At 46.1% G+C, this 20,807-nt stretch overlaps 1 pseudogene; it reads right to left on the bottom strand.

Moving 5' to 3' along the window:
- LOC129785259 (hydrocephalus-inducing protein homolog) overlaps positions 1 to 20,807 on the bottom strand; it is a 75,844-nt pseudogene that overhangs the window by 8,267 nt on the left and 46,770 nt on the right.

Raw genomic sequence — 20,807 nt, 5'->3', positions numbered from 1 at the left:
CAGAGGTACAGCCCTTATTTTTTTAATTTTGCAGCTGCTGTTGAAAACATTCCTGTATTCAAATTCTGCACTGGTAACTTGGAAACTACTCATATGTTTTACACCTTAATTACAAATTGCACTTAGGGATCCTACACTGAAGTTTACCTCCAGTCTGGCTACTTAATACAGCACTTGGAGTATCATCTACTTATTCACATTTTCTCCAGTAATGAAACCAACACATTGATATATATAGAATCAATAAAGAATCAGCATTAAAAAATGCATACATACAGTGCACAATATTTTGGCAAGAAAACACCTTAACGTGTCCTTCCCTGCAACAGTCAAGCTTTTGAAAGTGTCTGGCACGATGTACTGCCTCATTTTCTACCGCCTCCAGTTGCTGTATCTTGGGGGTTTTTTTGGTTGGTTTTTTTTTGAGAAAACTTGCCACCATCGGCGGGGGGAGGCAAATACCCAGAAAGCTCCTTTGCTTCATTTCCAGAACTGCCCTGCTCTGTTCATAGAGCCAGAGGGGCACCACCAGGTCTGAAGGGTGGCAGGAGGCTGCTCAGCAGGGACAGCGCTCCCGGTGCCTGCGCGGGCAGCTCTGCGCGGGGAGGCTGCCCGGCTTCCCTCCGGCGCCAGGATCCAGCAAGTTGCGCTTCACTGAAAGGTGTTTGCAACGGACTCGAGTCGGAACACAACACCTTTGTTCCAGCTGCTTTTTAACTGCCAGGGTACCAGGGCGCAGTGCATCTAGGGCTGAAACAAAAGCCTCTGGATCCTGACCTTTTTGACCCGGTGTTGCTATCATGTGTCAAGGGCTGGATTTTCTGCATGAAGCCTCCCAGCTGGTCTCAAAGGGAGGTTGCCAAAACGCAGGGATCGGGGCTTTGTGGACAACATACACACCTTTCAGACCCCATCAAAACTATCCAGATTCTGCAAAAACTCCCACATTTAACTTACATCAAATAATGCGTGCACATAACTGCCTGTGTTGCCAGAAATCCAGCAGGTGCACAAAGCTCACTGCTGCCCCAGGGGCCATCAGGATCCACCCCAACCCCAGCAAGCCCCACTGCTCACCTCGTAGCTGGGGGCTGACGCAACAAAAACCTTCCCGATGTCCAGCTGGTCAAAGCTGAAGCGCAGCTGGGGCCCTATGCCGCTCCCTTTGATGCGCAGGGGCAGCCTGGTCTCACGGCCTGGGGAGAGGTTGCCATGTCAGTACAGAATTCCTTCGGTTCGCCTGGATTTTCCAGGCAGCCTCAGAGCCAGTCCCTCAGCACTAGATGCTCCGCGAGAAGATACGGGACCCTTCTCTTCCCTCAGCAGATCAACTTTGCGGCTGGTTTCTAACTTCTGACGGAGCCCTTGGGCTGGTTTGTAACTTAGCAATCAGTTTGCACCCTCAGAAAGTGATGCTGCATATAAAACATGATTTCTGAATTCCTTCCCATGCACTTAAACGAGCTTTGAAATCCATTCAGAGAAGGCACAAAGCTCACAAAACAGAGCCGGAGAGAAAAATCTGCTGTCTGTATCGCTGCAATCGGAGACGACCGCACAGGAGCTGAGAAGTATGAGCCCAAGCAAGGCAGAGCAGCCTGCTGACAGCGATACCCCAGCAGCCTGCTGACAGCGACACGCGCACCCGAGCGCTGCCTCAAGCAGGCAGAGCATCTCAGCCACCACCTGCGCCTAACGTAGGGCTCCGTACCGGGGTGCTCCAGGGCTCACCGCCTGCAGCAGCGCCTTGTTAAGACGGGGCTTTACGGTCTCCAGAGAGCAGCACTCACCTGTTCCCACCATCAAACCAAGAGCTCAGCTTTGTAAAGACGCCCCACCTGAAGCATACTGAGCAGTTACGGAAAACCAGCCTCCTCGCTACTGAAACCAGATAAGCTCTAAGTGTACTGCTAACACACATATCCCTTGCTGCAAAGGCAACTGAGACCACAAGGCTTACAGCTGAACTCCAGGATGCTGAGTTTCTTCCTTAAGTCTGCTAAGATGGCATAGTGCAGGATCTTTCAGTCTGAAGCCTTTCTTGAACCACTGGAGCAGCCTAAAGTGCCTGAATTCTAGCTCAGGTTTTGGCTTAGGTCCCCCTGCTGTTATAGATTTGCTAAGAAGTTAAGATTGATTGACTTTATTTGATTGATTATTTGATTTTATAAAATCAATCATGTAATAGAAATATAAGAGGATAAGAAAATATATTTTAATGAAACTTATAGTTATAGTAAAAAGCGGCTATAGAAGATCCTCTGTACAGCCCCGTACCAAGGCCGGAGGAATTGGTCAGAATCACCTAGTAGGAATGTTTAGAACTTAGATAACAGACTTAAGATTTGAGATGATTGTTTGTATGTAACCTAGGAGGATGTACTAAAATGTCAAAATGAGAATTTATGTGAACTGGGGAGAGTCGAGTGAAGCAACCCACAGTTGCCGGCCAAGAAACAGTTACCTCAAGTGGCAGGTAATTCCGGCAGGGGGAGATCGAGACCACCGACTCACATACCACCTACCCAAATCGTACCCCAGACCCATTTCCGGACCTTTCTAACCTTTACTGCGCAGAATCGGGTATGGGAGGAGAGTATGTTAATGATTTATGGGAAATCTTACGATTATGCATGGATATTTAATGAATATGTATGAATCAGTTCTATACAAGGTGTATGATTTTGAACCATGGTGTGCGTCGATCGTGAGGGGACTCACTCACGCACCCGGCCGTCCATAAAGAAAAGTCTGCTTTGGTGTTGATAAGTTCTTCATTCCGAGATTTCGGTAACAGTTTTGGCGACCCAGATGGGACCTCGCGGAAGGAGACCGGAGGAGTCGGGGACCTGATCGGTTCCAGCCGGCACCGAGGATTTCTCGGGGATACCCATCGATCCCCGATCCGTAAGGCTCTTCGCGACGTTCCCTGGATTTTGGTAAGACACTTCTTCTTGTAATTGTAGTAAGTGGGTAGGAGTCCCACTATAATAAGTGTATGGTAAGGAGTGGGTTGGAGACCCACCAGTGGGTTTGAGTCCCACTGAGTAAGTCTGCCTGTCAGACGCGGTGAAAGCTGCGCAGGGTTGGACTAAAGGATCCTTGTGGAAGAGGAAGCCTAGGCGCCTGCCCGTAAGACATAAGCGAAAGCTATTGCAGGGTTGGACAAAAGTGGAAACAAGAGAACCTACATGCTCTAGTGTTCTCTAAGGTAGTGCCTCTAACAAGAAGTTAGGAGGGGTTTTTCTTCTGATACAGAATTGTTTATTGTGTCTGTGTATCGAGAAGAGAATTAAGAAGTGTATAATATTGTGTTTTATGTCTTTGTTTAAAGTAACAATTGTGGAAAAGTGTGAGTGTGGCTGTAAGGGTGAGACGTGCAATTAAGCACGAAAGCGAGTGTGGAGCGTGGATCCGCGGATCGGGGAGACAGAGTTGAATAATTGTGTATTGTACTGTGAGTGATTATACCATGGCATCTAAGTTAACTCGGTTGTTTAAAAGTAAAAGCATGCGTAATCTTGCTGTAAATGATAAAATCCCGAAAAATTCTCCATTGGGATGTTTATTGGCACATTGGGGAGATTTATATGAGGATTTGCCAAAAAGCCAGATGATTGAGTATTGTAATAATTGGTGGCCTCTGTATACATTGGAAAATCAGGAAAAGTGGCCCATAAATGGAACACTGAATTATAATACTGTTCTGCAGTTAATGTTATACTGTAAAAGGGAAGGGAAATGGAGTGAAATGCCATACGTGGATTTGTTCTTTTACCTGAGACAGAGAAAAGACTGGCAGGATGAATGCAAGTTAACTGATGGAGATAATTTTGTGATGGCTGTAACTGCTGATAACAAGAAAGTAAAAAGGTGTTGCTCAACTTGTGAGATCGGGAAAGGTTGTTTAAAGAAAAAGATTGTCACTGAGAGTGATGATGGACCAGAATTAGATATATCCCCTCTTAGGAGAGAAAGGAATCAGGGTCGAGAATCTAGGGCACGAGAACAGGCGATTGAACCGGATAGCAGTGGAACAGGAGATGTGGAAGAGAGATTATCGGAGATTGTAATTCATACTCCTGTTTCACGGAGAACTCGGCAACAGACACAGACTATAGCTCCCCTGCGACAGGGAGTTGGTAGTGATGGACCGGTCTATGTGAAAGTACCTTTTACAGCTATGGATTTGATGACTTGGAAGCAGGCAGCAGGAAATTATAGAGAAGATCCTGAAAAAGTGGGCAAGGTGGCAGATACTATAACTAGAACACAGAATCCAGACTGGAATGATTTACAGGTGATCCTGGATAATGTGTTAGATGATACAGAGAAGCAAACGGTATTAAAAGCTGGTAAAGCTCAGGCAGAGTTGGATGTGATGAGTGGAATTACAGGTGGAACAATAGAACAGAATTTTCCATCTGGGGATCCGCAGTGGGATCCAAATAATGTAACACATAGAGAAAGACTGAGACGGTATCAGAAATGGGTTTTATATGGGATTAGACATGCCATGCCTAAATCTCTGAATTGGTCTAAATTATATGAAGTAAGACAAGATAAAAATGAATCTCCCTCAGCATTTTGGGAACGATTAAAGGAAGCTGCCAGAAAACATACTGATTTGAGAGTGGAAACAGAGGCAGCACAAATGCAACTGGCTTTGATTTTTATGGGGCAATCGGCACCAGATATAAGGAAAAAACTCCAGAAACTGGAGGGAGAGAATTCAAGGAGTTTGAATACAATGCTGGAAGTCGCATGGAGGGTATATAACAACAGAGAAAGAGAAGAAAGAAAATCAAGGAGAACAGATTTATTGGCAGTAATGACAGGAACGGTAGACAGAGGAAGGGGCAGAGGAAGAGGACGAGGATTTAATGGGAGGGGAGGTTGTATGCACTGTGGCCATCGGAAATTTAATACCCCCTTAGGAGTAAATCAGTGTGCTTTGTGTAGAGAGGAAGGACATTGGAAAAAGGATTGCCCTAGAAACAAGAGTGTTTCTCACGACCTTGCCAAGATAATGATTTTAGACGACTGAAGGGGACCGGAGGGAACCCAGCTGAACCTCTGGTTAAAATTTAGCTGGGAGATAAAGAAGTTAAATTTTTAGTAGATACAGGAGCGACATTTTCGGTATTAAATACATGTAAAGGAAAAATAGGAACAAAACCAGCCAATATAATAGGAGCAACAGGGAAAGAAGAGAACCAGGCCATTCCTACAACACCTAGATTTGAAATTTGGAAATAAGATAATTACACATGGATTTTTGTATGTACCAGAATGTCCGATACCCTTGTTAGGAAGAGATTTGTTGTCTAAATTAAATGCACAAATTGTTTTTGATGAAGGAGAACTTTTCTTGAAAATACCCGAGTCAAAAACGGGAGAAATCTTGATGATACAAGAAAGAGTAAAGGAACAAGAAATTCCACAGGAGGTGGATTTGGCAGTGATCCCTACTGTATGGGAAACAGATATTCCTGGTAAATCGAAGCTAGCAGAGCCTGTTAAAATAGATTTGAAGGAAGGCGCAGGAACAGTGAGAATTAAACAATATCCAATCAAATCGGAAGTGAGACAGGAATTGAAGAAATTGAGTGATAAATTTTTGGAGTATAACATTTTGGAAGAATGTGAATCTGAGTATAATACTCCTATCTTACCAGTCAGAAAACCCTCGGGTGAATATAGGCTGGTACAAGATTTGAGAGCAGTAAATCAACTAGTTAAGGATATTTATCCTGTAGTAGCAAACCCTTATACACTGTTAACAGCATTAAGGGACACTTATCAACGGTTTACAGTGCTTGATTTAAAAGATGCTTTCTTTTGTATACCTTTGGAAAAAGAAAGCAGAAAACTGTTTGCTTTTGAATGGGAAAATCCTCAAACCGGGCGAAAGATGCAGTTGACATGGACTAGATTACCCCAAGGATTTAAAAACAGTCCAACTATCTTTGGAAATCAATTAGCAAAGGAATTTGAAATGTGGAAACAGGATAAATCAAGAGCTGGGCATTTACTTTTACAATATGTGGATGACATATTGATTGCTACAGAAGAAAGACTTACCTGTATACAGGTGACTATCGACCTCCTGAATTTCCTGGGACTAAATGGATACGAAGTGTCCAGGAAGAAAGCCCAGACAGCCTGCCAGACTGTGATATATCTGGGCTTTGAGATTTCAAAAGGACAACGACAATTAGGAAAAGATCGCAAAGAAGCTATTTGTGGTATACCTGAGCCGAGAAATATTCATGAACTCAGAGCATTTTTGGGAATGACTGGGTGGTGTCGCCTTTGGATCATGAACTATGGGCTAATAGCTAAACCGCTGTACGAGGCCCAAAAGAACCCTCCCTTTGCATGGGGCCCACAACAACAAAAGGCTTTTGTAGAGTTGAAACGTGGCTCAATGTCTGCACCTGCCTTGGGACTGCCGGATCCAACCAAAGATTTCCAGTTGTTTGTTCATGAAAGGCAACACCTTGCACCAGGCGTGTTAACCCAGAGGATAGGAAGCTGGAAACGACCAGTCGGATATTTCTCTAAACAACTGGACACAGTGAGTAGAGGGTGGCCAAACTGCCTTCGAGCAGTGGTAGCAACAGTGATGCTCATACAAGAAGCTCGGAAATTGACTTTGGGAAGAACAATAACAGTCTATGTCCCACACATGGTGATAACTGTCCTAGAACAGAAGGGGGGACACTGGCTGTCTCCCAGCCAAATGATGAAGTACCAGGTAGTACTGACTGAACAGGATGATGTGATTCTAAAGACAACTAACCTGGTAAATCCTGCAGTGTTTTTAAGTTCCATACAGGAAGAAGGACAACTGGAGCATGATTGCTTGGCTGCCATCGAGTATGTTTATTCCAGTCGTGAAGATCTGAAGGATGTACCACTGGAGCGACCAGACTGGGAACTGTATACTGATGGAAGCAGCTTCATGGAACAAGGAGTCCGATACGCCGGATATGCGGTAACAACAGAGACTACAGTTATAGAAGCAGGAGCATTGGCGAGTACCACATCAGCCCAAAAGGCGGAACTCATTGCTTTAATTCGAGCCTTAGAGATAAGCAAAGACAGGAAAGTAAATATCTGGACTGATTCAAAATATGCCTTTGGGGTAGTGCATGTCCATGGAGCTTTGTGGAAAGAGAGGGGGTTATTGTCCTCTCAAGGATCAAACATTAAGCATCAATCAGAAATTTTATGATTATTGCAAGCAGTTCAAAAGCCAGATCAAGTAGCAATCATGCACTGTAAGGCACACCAGATTTGGAATACAAAAATAATAGCTGGGAATAATTTAGCTGATAGAACAGCAAAAAAGGTAGCAAAGAAACAAGCATTGCAAATGGCAATGATTCCTTCTAAAACAGTAACCCTTCCTAGGGAAAACCCGAGATATTCAGAGGAAGATGACAAACTGAGTCCGTTATTAAATGCTAAGAAAAACTTAGCGGGATGGTGGGTAACTCCTAATGGACAGGTAGTAATTCCACCTCTTGTGATGAGAGAGATAATTCAAACGAGACATCAGGAATGTCACTGGGGAGCAGAAGCCTTAGTAACATCTTTACGAAAACAAGTAATATCAGTTAAGATGTTGGGAATAGCTAAAATGGTAACTGCAAAGTGTGAGGTATGTTTGAAAAATAATCCAATGATTAAGAAAAAGGTTCAAATGGGTAGACTGAAATCTGGTGTAGAACCTGGAGATTATTGGCAAGTAGAATTTTCAGAGCTGCCTAGACAAAATGGGTACCAGTACATCCTGGTAGGGGTTGATACTTTTACAGGATGGCCAGAAGCCCTTCCCTGTCGCACTACACAAGCAAAAGAAGTGGTGAAGTGGTTATTACAAGAAATAATTCCGAGATTTGGAGTTCCTATTGGAATTTCTTCTGACAGAGGTCCACACTTTGTTGCTGAAGTAGTCCAAAGTGTTAGCAAAGTATTGGGTATTAATTGTGACCTACATTTATCTTGGAGACCCCAATCTAGTGGGAAAGTGGAAAGGATGAATCAAACTTTGAAACGACAAATAAGTAAAATTTGTCAAGAAACCAGTCTAAAGTGGCCTCAGGCGCTTCCATTGGCATTATTACGTATCAGGGTACAGCCAAAGAGTGGAACCTCACTCAGTCCTTATGAATTATTATATGGAAAACCATATGAGTCTCCAGAACCAAATCCAAACGTACATGTAAAAGGAAAGCAGGATGTATATAACTATTTGCTTTCTCTAGGAAAAACTCCGGCTGCAATTCGGAGTGCAGTAATTTGGAATAGACCTTTATCCCTGGAAAATTCAGTGCATGATTTCCAACCAGGAGATTATGTCTATGTGAAGACCTGGACCTCTGAACCTTTACAGGAACGTTGGAAAGCACCTTTCCAAGTACTGTTAACCACTTTTACGGCTATCAAGATAGCAGAATCGGATGCTTGGATCCATTATACTCGAGTGAAGAAAGCACCTATTCCATGGAAGATTATCAACTGTGACCCAAAGACTTTAAATTTGACTTTGAAAAATGTCTAATTTTTCATATCAGGTTATGATCGTTCTTTGGATTCCATTTGGGTTGGTAGTGTTGGCAGGATCATGGGCTGACTTGGTGGACAGGAATGAAAGACAAACAGAGACAGAACAAGTGATTGAAATTCCCAAACAAACGGCTGAGGAAAATTTGATGGTAGGATTGATTAAAGGATTTGCCAATTTACAAAATGTCACGCAGATCACCGCTTGTTTACCAATACCGAGGGCAGTAGGTGAATCTATTCCATGGGGAATCTTAACCATGAATCTGACCAAATTAGAATATGAAAATGAGACAATGGATTGTAAACAAGAACCTAGGGAAACTTGGGAATTGCAAAAGGTTAAAGTTGGGGAAGAATCACCAGTATATTCAACCATTTGGGAATGTAAAGGATGATTTGTAGCTAAACCGGGATTATATGGAGATTTAGGGAACAAGGGATGGTGTTACTAGCCTAAAATGGCTACAACAAACACCAGTGTATGGATAACCGAGACAAAATGTGAGAAAAAGAATCGAACCCTACAGGAAAAGGAAATAGTTTGGGATTCGGTTTGGTCTATGACCTTATATTCCCATTTTCAGTATATGGCAAAAACTCCTTGGTGTTTTACCTGGGATGGAAAAGTGTTTTCAGTATTACCCTGGGTCAATGATAGATCAACTTCATTGGGAGAAAAGGAGAATAAAATAGTGCCATGGTGGAAATGTGAAAAAGTGTATGATTGTAGCAATGCAGACTTAATAATTCAAAGAATCCCTCCTTTGGCTGCCGCTTTAAAATATGGTTGTTTTTGTCGAGGTCTTAAGAATACTCTCAATCTATCTAGCGCCTATATACCCAGAAGAGGAATTATGTTTAGTTGTAGAAAATCTACTATTCAAAGTCCAGGACATTTAATTTGGGCATTGAGTGATGGAACCTGGACAACTCATCTACCATTAGATGGTAAAGTGAAACAAATAACTTTAGGCGTGCCAACATTGTGTCCGATTTGGAAGAAATCACCATTTAGAGGATCTCTAGAAAATTTAGAACTGAAACGAACAAAGAGATCTGAGACAAATGATGATACTTGGAATGAACCATCTACAGGAGTGAAAATTGGCTGGGCAATTGAATCACTTTTAAATCCTATAGCATCATATAGAAACAGAGCATGGCTTTATAAGTTAACTGGTCAAGTGGAAAAATTAGCAAACGTTACCAAAAAGGGGTTTAAGGAATTGAATATACAATTACAGGCGACCTCTAGAATGACTTTACAAAATAGAATGGCACTAGATATGCTCCTACTTAAAGAACATGGAGTATGTGGATATCTCAAAGATAAACTGGACCACTGTTGCATCCCCATTTCAAATGTCACACAAGATGTGGAACATGATTTGGATTTATTAGATAAAATTGAAAAAGAAACAGAATCAATTCAAGAAGATATGTCAGAAGACTGGTTAGGGAAAATTTTTAACAAATTAGGAAGGAACTTGAGCTCTTGGATACAATCCCTAATCAAAACTTTGTTTCTGTTACTGATTGTCTTTTTGATGATCATGTTGGTATATGCATGTTTGAAGAAGCAGTTTACCAACAGAATTGCAATCAATCGTATGATCATGAGAGAAGTACCAACCAGTCCACCAAGGTATAGCCCACCACCAAAATATGTTGAAACAAATGATATGTAAATAATGTGAAAGTATTGAAATAATGATTTTCAACACTTTCAAAGGGGGGAAATGTTATAGATTTGCTAATAAGTTAAGATTGATTGACTTTATTTGATTGATTATTTGATTTTATAAAATCAATCATGTAATAGAAATATAAGAGGATGGGGAAATGTTATAGATTTGCTAATAAGTTAAGATTGACTTTATTTGATTGATTATTTGATTTTATAAAATCAATCATGTAATAGAAATACAAGAGGATAAGAAAATATATTTTAATGAAACTTATAGTTATAGTAAAAAGCGGCTATAGAAGATCCTCTGTACAGCCCCGTACCAAGGCCGGAGGAATTGGTCAGAATCACCTAGTAGGAATGTTTAGAACTTAGATAACAGACTTAAGATTTGAGATGATTGTTTATATGTAACCTAGGAGGATGTACTAAAATGTCAAAATGAGAATTTATGTGAACTGGGAAGAGTCGAGTGAAGCAACCCATAGTTGCCGGCCAAGAAACAGTTACCTCAAGTGGCAGGTAATTCCGGCAGGGGGAGATCGAGACCACCGACTCACATACCACCTACCCAAATCGTACCCCAGACCCATTTCCGGACCTGTCTAACCTTTACTGCGCAGAATCGGGTATGGGAGGAGAGTATGTTAATGATTTATGGGAAATCTTACGATTATGCATGGATATTTAATGAATATGTATGAATCAGTTCTATACAAGGTGTATGATTTTGAACCATGGTGTGCGTCGATCGTGAGGGGACTCGCTCACGCACCCGGCCGTCCATAAAGAAAAGTCTGCTTATCTACATCACATTGGTGTTGATAAGTTCTTCATTCCGAGATTTCGGTAACACTGCCATCCCATTCTACTCTTGTACGGAAAGCGAGTAGCACAAGGAGCAGAAGGTAGCCCCAGAAGTTGTACACAACCGTCACTGTGGCTTTTGTGCAAAACTATTCCTCTATCCTTTGAGCTCCTTTTGTGTGACACCCACCATTAACTAAAGCTTAGGGACTGGAAGTTGATTTCTTTTTTTATAAAAGTCTGCTGCTTAGTCATTCCAGAATGTCCAAACCAACTTCTTATTGCAAAGAGCAGCCCACGTGTGACTAGATCACAACTCGGAAAAAACCCTCCTGGAACAGCCTTTTCAGTGATCCCTGACTTTGGGCTTGCAACCGTGGCACGGGGATGTTTGATCACATCCAAAGCCAGAAAGGAAGAGCTAGGGAGCTTTTGCTGAATTCAGCGGTTTTTCAGTGGATCCAGCCGCAGCCCAGCTGACAGCAGAGATGAGTTACACTTCACAGCTCAGGCACGCATCAGAGGGCTGTGTACTTCTATTGCACAGACACCCGAAAAGAGGCAGTACTGGGTGCTCGCTGTTCAGAAGATTTTTCCATCTTGCATCACATGTGGCCTAATTTTCATTAAAAACTTGATGTTCTAAACCATCAAAGCTCTTAGGAAATGACAAAGATTTCCAAGGGACAAGTTTTGCCCATAATCATGGGTGAGGCATGCCCCACGGCCACTATCATCAAAAAAAATCAGTGGCCATTCTTTCCCTTCTGCAGCAGGCCCTCAGCCTCTCCTGGAAGGTCTGCGGAAGCTATCCTTTCTTCTGCCCCACCATTGATGCTGGAACTTTAGGAAACCCTGGGAGTTTTACGCTCTCTCCTTCCAGGTGAACCTCAGAGAGTGCTCTCCTGAAAGGAGGAGGAGCAGAGTAAAATACAGACCATTCAGGACAGCTGAGAGAAAAAGAAAGAAAAAAGAGAGTATGTCCCGCTCCTCGCTAGCAGCTGGGGCTTCCAGGAGCACCCAGCCGCTGGCCAAGGCCTGGGTACCCCGGGCTGGGACCGTGTGATGCCCCCACCACAGCATGTCCCAGAGCACATGGACCAGGGCATGGAGGGGCCGCAGCCTCCTTGTCCTCAGTCCCAAAGCCACACCTGGTTCTGTGGAGTGAGAATTCGGATCTCAGTCGGGTTAACACCTTGGCACATCATGGAGGGATTACAACTCGGCATTCAAAGAAACAGGGGTGTGGGTGGCCCAACAGCACAGAACTGTTTCCCAAGTCCCTAACTTCTGCTGCTTTCTGGCACTCATTTTTTTGCCCACGGAACGTCCCCAGGTTTTGAGGTTGGTTTTGAACGTGATTCTCAACCAACCACATCAACACAGAGATCCAGTTTTACACGATGTAGGACACGGCAAGTGAAGGAGGGATCAGCACTTAGGATTTTGCTTCTCCCTGCAAAAGCGGCTTAGAAATGGGTTTTGGAAGAAATCAGATGTAACCCAGTACATTTCCATATCCAGAAAAAAACAACAAAAAAAGAATTTTAGGTGATTGAGCCCCCCCACCACGTGCTTCCTTCCAGCACTCAAGAGCCATGGCTTTATTTGCATGAATAACTAAGAAAGTTCATTTTGAGCTTAAACAAAACAAATTTCAAACCACTTCTTAACCGCTGGCTTTGCAAGTTGCACAGTGCTGATGAGTTCTGTAAATCACCTGATCCAGAAGCGTTCGGCTAAGCAATTTATGGAGGCAACTGCAAAAACACACATGGAGGCCAGCCACTTCCCCGTGGGGCTCGAGATCCAACTGCAATTTCACAGTGCTGCACTAGGGCAAAGCTACTAAATATTCCCTGCAAGGGGCACACGCTGTCTGCAAATCGTCCTCCAAAGGGATCTGTGACTGGCATGCAAATGCACGAGGAAGGCTGTCACACCGCTCAGAGTCGTCAAGAAGCAAAATTAATGACTCCCTAGTTAAAGATCACGGGTTTCTTCTTTAAACTCTTTTTGCACCCTGGGACGGTCTCCACCCTGACGATACAGCGGCTCAGCTCCGTTTTGTGAGGGATGGGGGGTAGGTGACCTCCTTGAGGTCCTCTCCCAAGGGGCCCATGGAAGAGTTCAGATCTCCTGAGGGACCACGAGGGTTTTTCCAGAGCAGGCTCCTCTTTCTAAACACCGATCGCTTGCCCAGCTCTGTTTCCTGTAACTCCCAGGTTGCATGTAAGTAATTTTCCTATTTCTCTGCCACAACAACAACAAAAGCTCTCCAGGCACAACCCCTGGAGATCCCTGCAGCAAAGTGATGGACAGCCCCACCACCACAGCAAAAATCCCAGGGCCAGGAGCACAGCGCTGAGCCAGGATTCCCTTGGGAGCAACTTTTTAAATCAACCCTTTCCTTCCACAGCTCTAACAACTGCAGCTGGCGGCCAGGAAGGCGGTTTGTTAACACGAGCCCTGGTTAATTACTGTAGGTGGCATTTGCCAAGTAAACCCTGCGCAATTACCGTATCAATAAAAAGCTGTTTCATGGCCTTTGTATCTGTCAGCTTGGAGAAGTAAGGAATGGCTCGAAGCAGCTGGGTTAGTGATCTCAGCACCCTCCAGAACGGGAGCCTGGCTGCTGGGGACCACGGGCCTCGCACCTCCTTCCTCTTAGATGGGGAAAACCAGAGCGTTCCCTGGATGGAAATCTGACAGGGACCTCCCACTCCTGAAAAACACCTCAAGCAGCACCACACGGACGGAGAGGAAGGACAAGGTAACCTGAACCACGGAGCTTGCTGCAAGCATTCCCTGCCCCGTGCCAGCACAGCAAGGCCATCACCTCTGTAAGGGCAAAGGCGGCATAACTCGGTGGGTCAGTGATAACCGCTCCCAGAAAAAGACCTGACAGCACTTCTGTCAGCCGGGAGGAGCATAAAGCTTGTCTAGCAGGCTGCTCGCACTCTGACTTCTGGGGAGGGTGCTCACCCTGCTGAGGACAGCGAGCCCTGTAACACGCGACCCAGATGAAGCATAGACTTGAGCCACGAGGTGACGATTCCCACGCAGGGACAGCAGCACACGTGTGGCACGTTCACAGACACCCTGCGCTCAGCAGGGCTCAGCCACTACGGTCTGGCAGCGCCTGGAGAGCGGGAGGTGACCCAGGGGCAGGGAGCACGTTTCACTCAGCTCCTACCGCCTCAGGAGCCCGATGGTGCATCCACGTAATAAAGGCTCATCCTGGAGGTCTATAGGGGCTTAGTGCTTGTCCACCAAAGCTCTTCTGCTGTGTACCTCTCTGCCTTTACAAACACCTTGCAGCACAACGAATGCATGGTATGAAAGCTCGCTGCTTTGGCTGCTCTGGGATCAGCGGTCGGAGCCAGGCGCGCTAAGCCCTGGCTCTGCACAGACCAGCTGGGAGCCACAGGGACAGCAGGAAGGTGCTGGCACTGCCCTGCTGACCACCGGCTCTTCCTAGGAATTCCGTGGGAACCAACTGGGCTGGAAGAGTATTTGTGCCTCGCCTTTGCTGTGGGTAGCAGGAGGAGGAGAAAGGAGCTGTACCTGAGATGTCGCAGCAGACTGTTGATACACTCTGGCTTCTCGGGGTTTGAAGATCACATAAATTTCAACTGAAGAATTTGGCCAGACATCTCCCTCCTAAGACAGGAGACAACAAACCATTTACCTTCAAACGTTACATTTCTTGTTTTCAACCACAGCCCTGTAAGCCTTTATTTAGAGCATCAATGATGAGCAAGGAGCAAACAACACTTACAAAATGTGTAAGACTTTGGAAGCAGCTGTGAAAAAAATTAAGTCCCTTACCTTAACTAGCACCTGGTAAAGGCTTGCCTTTTTTTTTTTTTTTTTTTAATTAGGGCTATAATAAAGGAACTAAACTGGCTGGCTTCGGCATATCAAGGATCTCTTCAGAAGTGCCAGCTGACCTAAAGAAAAGATACGGTTTCCCTCCAAACCTTCCCTTATATCCCCGTGTCACTACAGCCATGTGAACACGTCTTCTCAGATCAGAAGAGATTCAGCAAGTCAAATGGATTTTTCCATTCTCAGTTACAAAGACAGAAAGAAAGAAAACCATGCCTGCCTTCATCATTGCAGAAGAGATCTGTAAACCAGCTCACAAACAAAGGCAAGGTCCCGTCAGGGCTGGCTACCCCGGCCAGGGCTCACTGTCCAAGCCTCCCTCTGCTTGCAGGCAACAACTGGCAGAAGAGGAATACCAGGGCTTTGCAATCTGCTCCAGCTGCCTGCAGGTCTCCACAGGGGGTATGAGACATTGCCCATGACACAAAGCCCTAGTTGTCCTGGCCTCCTCCCGTTCCTGCATCACCGCTGCTGTCGGAAGCGGAACCGGAGCTGGGTCAGTGCCCACGTGGCATTTCTCTGACACGAGAATGTGATCCTGGCTCAAAATAACCCAAACCGAACACCAAAATGGTGAACTTCCGCTGCACAAAAAAAATCCAGCTTCAGCAAGAACCTGGGAGAACCCTGCAAGCGTAAATCTTCAAACAGCGAGGGAGTGGCGATGGGTCCCTGCAGGTGTTATTCCCAGCGGCCGAGGCCCCAGCGGGATGATTTGCCCAACACCACCGAGACCACGGTGATTGCTGCAGTGTTGCTGGCATCTCTCTGTACGCTGTATAACTCACCAGATGTCCTGCCATGCTCCAGGAAGCCAGTCAGTGGTGCAGTAAGATCCTGGTAAGGGACATATCTCCCTACACCCAGGGTGCTGCTGGATCCCAAGGCACAGTCAGATGAGACTGCTCTAAGGCATCAGAGGAGACAAGCCTACGGACGAGCAACACAACCCATCCATTCATATGCACCCGCACAGCTCTCTGCAACAATCCTAACACAGCATTATTGATGGAGCCTTGCACTCATATCCTCACTCCCAAGAAAACCTGCAGCAGCAGTTAACAGACTCAAACCTCTTGAGCTTCTGACATGAAATCACCATTCTCCAGGATTCAACGTATTTGGACAGAAACTTCAGGCAGTACGTCCACAATCAGCTTCCCTGTATTGTCAGTGAAGCTGCACGCCAGACTGTTTGACTCAAAGGGAGAGGGCAAGAAGAAATCATCAGTTACACATTATTCTACTATTCTGTGGCTAAAAAAAAATTGTGAAGGACATGACTGTTTTGGGAAACCTTTGTCATTTCTCCCTTCATTACTGCTGTATGTCAGACCATAAAACTGGAAAATATTGTGACCTATTTCTCCTGGGAAATGAAAATAGGCTGTTGGAAAGGTTCCTCACATTCCTGCTACCCCACGGGGAAGAAAGAATTGCTGGTTAAAAGGATACACTTCACTACTCACCCTTGCGGGCTACTGCTACATAGGCGTACCAGCCCTAGGACACGGCAGGAGCCAGCGGTCTGCCGCGGCTAGCATATTCTCCGTAAGATGGCAGTTGAGTCAGATCATGGAAAACTACCGTGGATGCTTGCCAGGACAGAAATGCAACTATGCAGTGCTGTGAACACGATATTGCAACACTTCTGGCTTAATGTCAGCCTCAGGCAGGCTGCAGCTGGCAGGTGGCATAAAATACAGACGGTGGATGTATGATGATCCAGCACAAAAACTCCTGCTGTTGTGCCCTGGCTTTGCTACAGCATATGCCAACGTGATACCCGAGGGGACGGCACACCATGACTCACCGCTACAGAAGTGACCTCAGTAAGGAGACCAACCATAAATAGATGCAGATCCTATTTCCCCTCCCTCAGCCCCTAAATAATGCGAATCTCCTCAACCTCCACCAGCCTGAAAAGGAAAAAGCTGGTCTTGGAAAGTGGGGCACCACCAACTGTCGGCCTGCTTTGTTTGGTGGAGGGAGAAGGTGATCCATGGAAAGGAAATCACTGCTCAAAGCACACCAAAACCCCCAAAGGCAGAGCTGGCAACACAAGTACTGAAGTGACTCCCCAAAGTGCATCCTGTTAGTTCAGGGCACTCAGGGAAAAGGCAGCGCCAAAGCCAGTATCTGCCCCTTCCCATCAATAACCGAACCCACAGCGAGCGGAGGGATGGACCATAGCTCCCACTGGAGATGGCGCCTTCTGCCAAAAACCAAAGTGCTCTGCAGTCCCCTCTCATTTGGATGGGGACCAGCTGGGCACCTCAGCTGAGGTGGACGTTTGCAGGAACAAATATCGCTGTTATCTCCTGGCCCAACCTCTGCACCAACAGCAGTAGCACTTGCGTAACCTGCACATCTTGAAGACCACCTCCATCGGCTCAGAGCTGACACGTGGCACTGAGGAGTCGCTACCAGGCAATGACAAGACAGTGATGACTTGTCAAGGTAAGAGCAATGATTACAAATCCTTTTCCTCCCTTTCCTCTGGTTTCCATTTCCAAGGAGTCAGCTCCCACGTGTCTGTACTGTGACTTACAGCTAAGCTGTGGTGGGGAAGGTGCAGCAAAAAGCAAGGACTTTGTCCTTTGAGAGCCACCTGGGCTTCTACCACAGATGCTTCTGCTGACATACCATGTGTCTTTGCAAAAATAAATCAACTTTGAGATGCACTCAGGAAGTCAGAGTTACAGAACAGCTTGTTTCCCACAGGCTTGGACGGCTGCTCAAAACGTTCATGGTCACAGGCTGACTGCAAAACCGCTCCTCCTCTTTTCTCTTATTATTTTCATCAGCAAGTTAAGCTTATACAGGCCGAAATAGCCTGCTGCAGCTTCCACTGAGAGCAACCCCTGGCAGCTAACGGCCCGCTTACACAGCAAAGCTGCTGCACAAACCCTGCAAAGCCACCCTGCCCAGAGAGCCTTTCCAAGGCTATCGTCCCTCCAGCGGCCTCCTAACCTCCAGCCACTTGTTCCAAGGGTTTGATTCTTTCTATAGGGTGCTCCCAGGCACCACAGGTGATAGGTGAGAAGAGCAGCCGCCGCTTTTGGCCAGAAGGTCCGAGGCAGCAAGGTCCCAGCTCTGGTGGGGCCCCTCCAGCAGATTTACACGGCGCTGCAAGAAGGGTCTCTGTCCACGCTACAAGTTACGGGACTCTCACCGGGGAGAAGGTTGTGGAAGTCAGCAGCAGTGGATTTTTAGATCTTACATTTGATAGGAAAAAAGACTAACATTTGATGTGAAGACACCCGTACGCCAGGGGGGAAGACAGACATCAGCAAAACTATGAATGTGAAACCCATTGTTCCATAAATCATGGAATTAATGGAAATCTAAAGACTGATAATGCTGAACCAGCCAGGAGGGGAACAACTCCTGTAGTATCCCACTTACACCCAGTCCTAAGCCAACTGTAACATCAACACAGCCATTCAGGAAAGGTTTCCACTCGAGACTTGAGGCCAGGCTACACTCTGGGTCCGTACAGCGCTACACGGAGCACCAGGACTCAGCGGGCAGCCAGGCTGCTGGACCTCACCCTAATGCACTTCAGGAGCCCAAGAGCAGGTTAAGCTCGTTATGGAGACCTAGCCCAGTTGTAATGAAGCAGGAGCCCTGGGACATGCTCCAAAACCAGCTGGCACAGCTCAGGCGATCGGCTCCCGCTCTCTGCAATACCCCCGCTGCTCTGACACAGGCTCTTGGTCCCATCATGCTGCTCTCAGCTGCAGTGGTGTGAAACTGCAGCTGTGCTCACATGGGGGGCTCTCAGCCTCATTCGGGCTATAGGAGTAACCAAGAAGAGAACAAGATCCCCTTCCTTAAAAAAAAAAAATAATGGTTTCACCTACTATAAAAGAAAGAAGAGGCTCGGATTATTCTAGCGTTTGCAACAGGATGAGAAGGGATTTTGCATTGCTCAGGCAGCAGGCATTCTTCATCTCAGACCATGCAAATACTCAGTCAGGGCTCTGTTTCATTGAAGGACATGAGGTTTTGATTGCGCAAACACAAAAGCAAAAAGTTTTCTCCAAGTCTGCAATGAAACTCAAAAAGTTCGTTTAAAGCTGCCAGCCTTGCGTGCAGGCTCACAGACGATGCTGGGAGGGAGAGTCACACATGGTATAAATCCAGATTATATGAAGGGATTGGTCTTTCCGTGATTAAACGGGCTGAACTTGGCCTCCTTTCCATAGAGGACCTTTTCATTCTTCAATAGGTGAACTAATGCCCATGGTTAATCCCCATACGCTACGTGTAAGGCCTGCCCTTATATATAATAATCAGTACCCCTGAACACTGTAAGGACACTTATGAAGTGCCCTTAATTTATAGCCCTTGCAGCAGAGCTCAGCTTTAGGCAGGCTCTCGCCGCCTGCCAGGAGCTCACTGTTTAGAAACGCTTTTTGCAACAACCTCTCCCAGCCTCACTAGAAACCTCATGTCTTCCCTCTCGGCACATCAAGACGCTGACGCGGGTATCTGCCAAGTGACCTCATTCAGGGAGGAGGAGGAGGAGGAAGAGAGGTTCTCAGCTATCGCTTACCACCGGCTCAATGGCAAAAATATCACTGGAGAAAAGCATAGAGTCTTCTCGCACCTTTGCCCTCTGGTTCTGGAAGGCACGGGAGAGAAGGGAAAGGCGTTCTTGGAGCGTGGGGTCCATTGCACACTGCTTGAGAAAAGAATCCCTCTCATTCTCCTCCTGCTTCTGCAGCCTGCGACAGCGCCTGCAGCCATGGGGAGACACAAACCAAGCAGATCATTTAATAAACAACATATTTGCAGAGACTGTCGCGTAAGCGCAGGAGCAGCCACGCACTGGGGGAGGAACAGCAGGAGCAGCTCAGCAAGGGGCTGACCCCAAGCCACGGGGTCCCAGGCAGATCAGGTTATCACTTGTTCGCTGGCACGGCAGGTAGTTTTACGCCACACTCACGAGCTAAGAGGAGGTTTTTGAAAGCTAGCAGCCCTCAGGAGAGCCTCCTGGCTCAAAGCTACTGCCACGACTAATGGACAACCCACCAACACCCTCAGATGGCTTTTCCTCCCGTAGAGGTGCTGGGGGAGATGGATGAAGATGAAGGAGCACACACTGCAGTGCTTCGCTGGCAAGGGGAGAGCAGCTGGGATTCAGCTGCAGGTTACCAGCATCACTCTTTTTTACCTTCCCTTTTGGACTGGCAGGGATAAGCAAACTAGATCTGCTCCACTGCCTACACTGCCATCCAGCAGAGGATCCCAGAGCATTTGAAAAGCCAACTCACGGACTTTCAGGCATTGCATCACTTCAGTGAAATTAATGGGTTTATATGCATGAAGACAGAGGCCCCGAGAGGTGAAGGGACTTTGCCTAGCATCACCCAATAACGAAGGCAGGACCAGCATCTCTGAATGCAAACCCTTACATCCAGCCTTGAACCACTTCAACATTTTTCTCTTTTTGGCCTTCTCCTCAGAGCTTTGACACAGGTCACCTCTCCCTCACTCGGTAGTTGTAGCAGCAATCATTCTAGTGTTTAAAGCTCGCAACCGAGAGGTGAGAAGGGAGCACTGCTGCAGAGCACTTGCTTCCCAGCTGGCACGTGGATGTGCCCCCTTCACGCTCCAGTCCCCTGGCCACCAAGGACCAGCAGGTGACTACTCGAGGGCAATGAGGGGAAGGCTCCATACACAGCACATCAGGGCAACGTGGTATAAACAGGACCGCAATCACCACCCAGCTAAATTCCAATACATTTAGAAAGGAAACACAGCCATGGACATTACTAGCAGCACGCAGACAGAGCCTCGGGCAAATGCTGTCACCAGTGCCAAAAATACTTTCTTT

This window comes from Falco peregrinus, chromosome 10 (genome assembly GCF_023634155.1).
Source record: "Falco peregrinus isolate bFalPer1 chromosome 10, bFalPer1.pri, whole genome shotgun sequence".
NCBI classification, from domain to species: Eukaryota; Metazoa; Chordata; class Aves; order Falconiformes; family Falconidae; genus Falco; species Falco peregrinus.
This window is presented reverse-complemented; position numbering and strand designations above follow the sequence as displayed.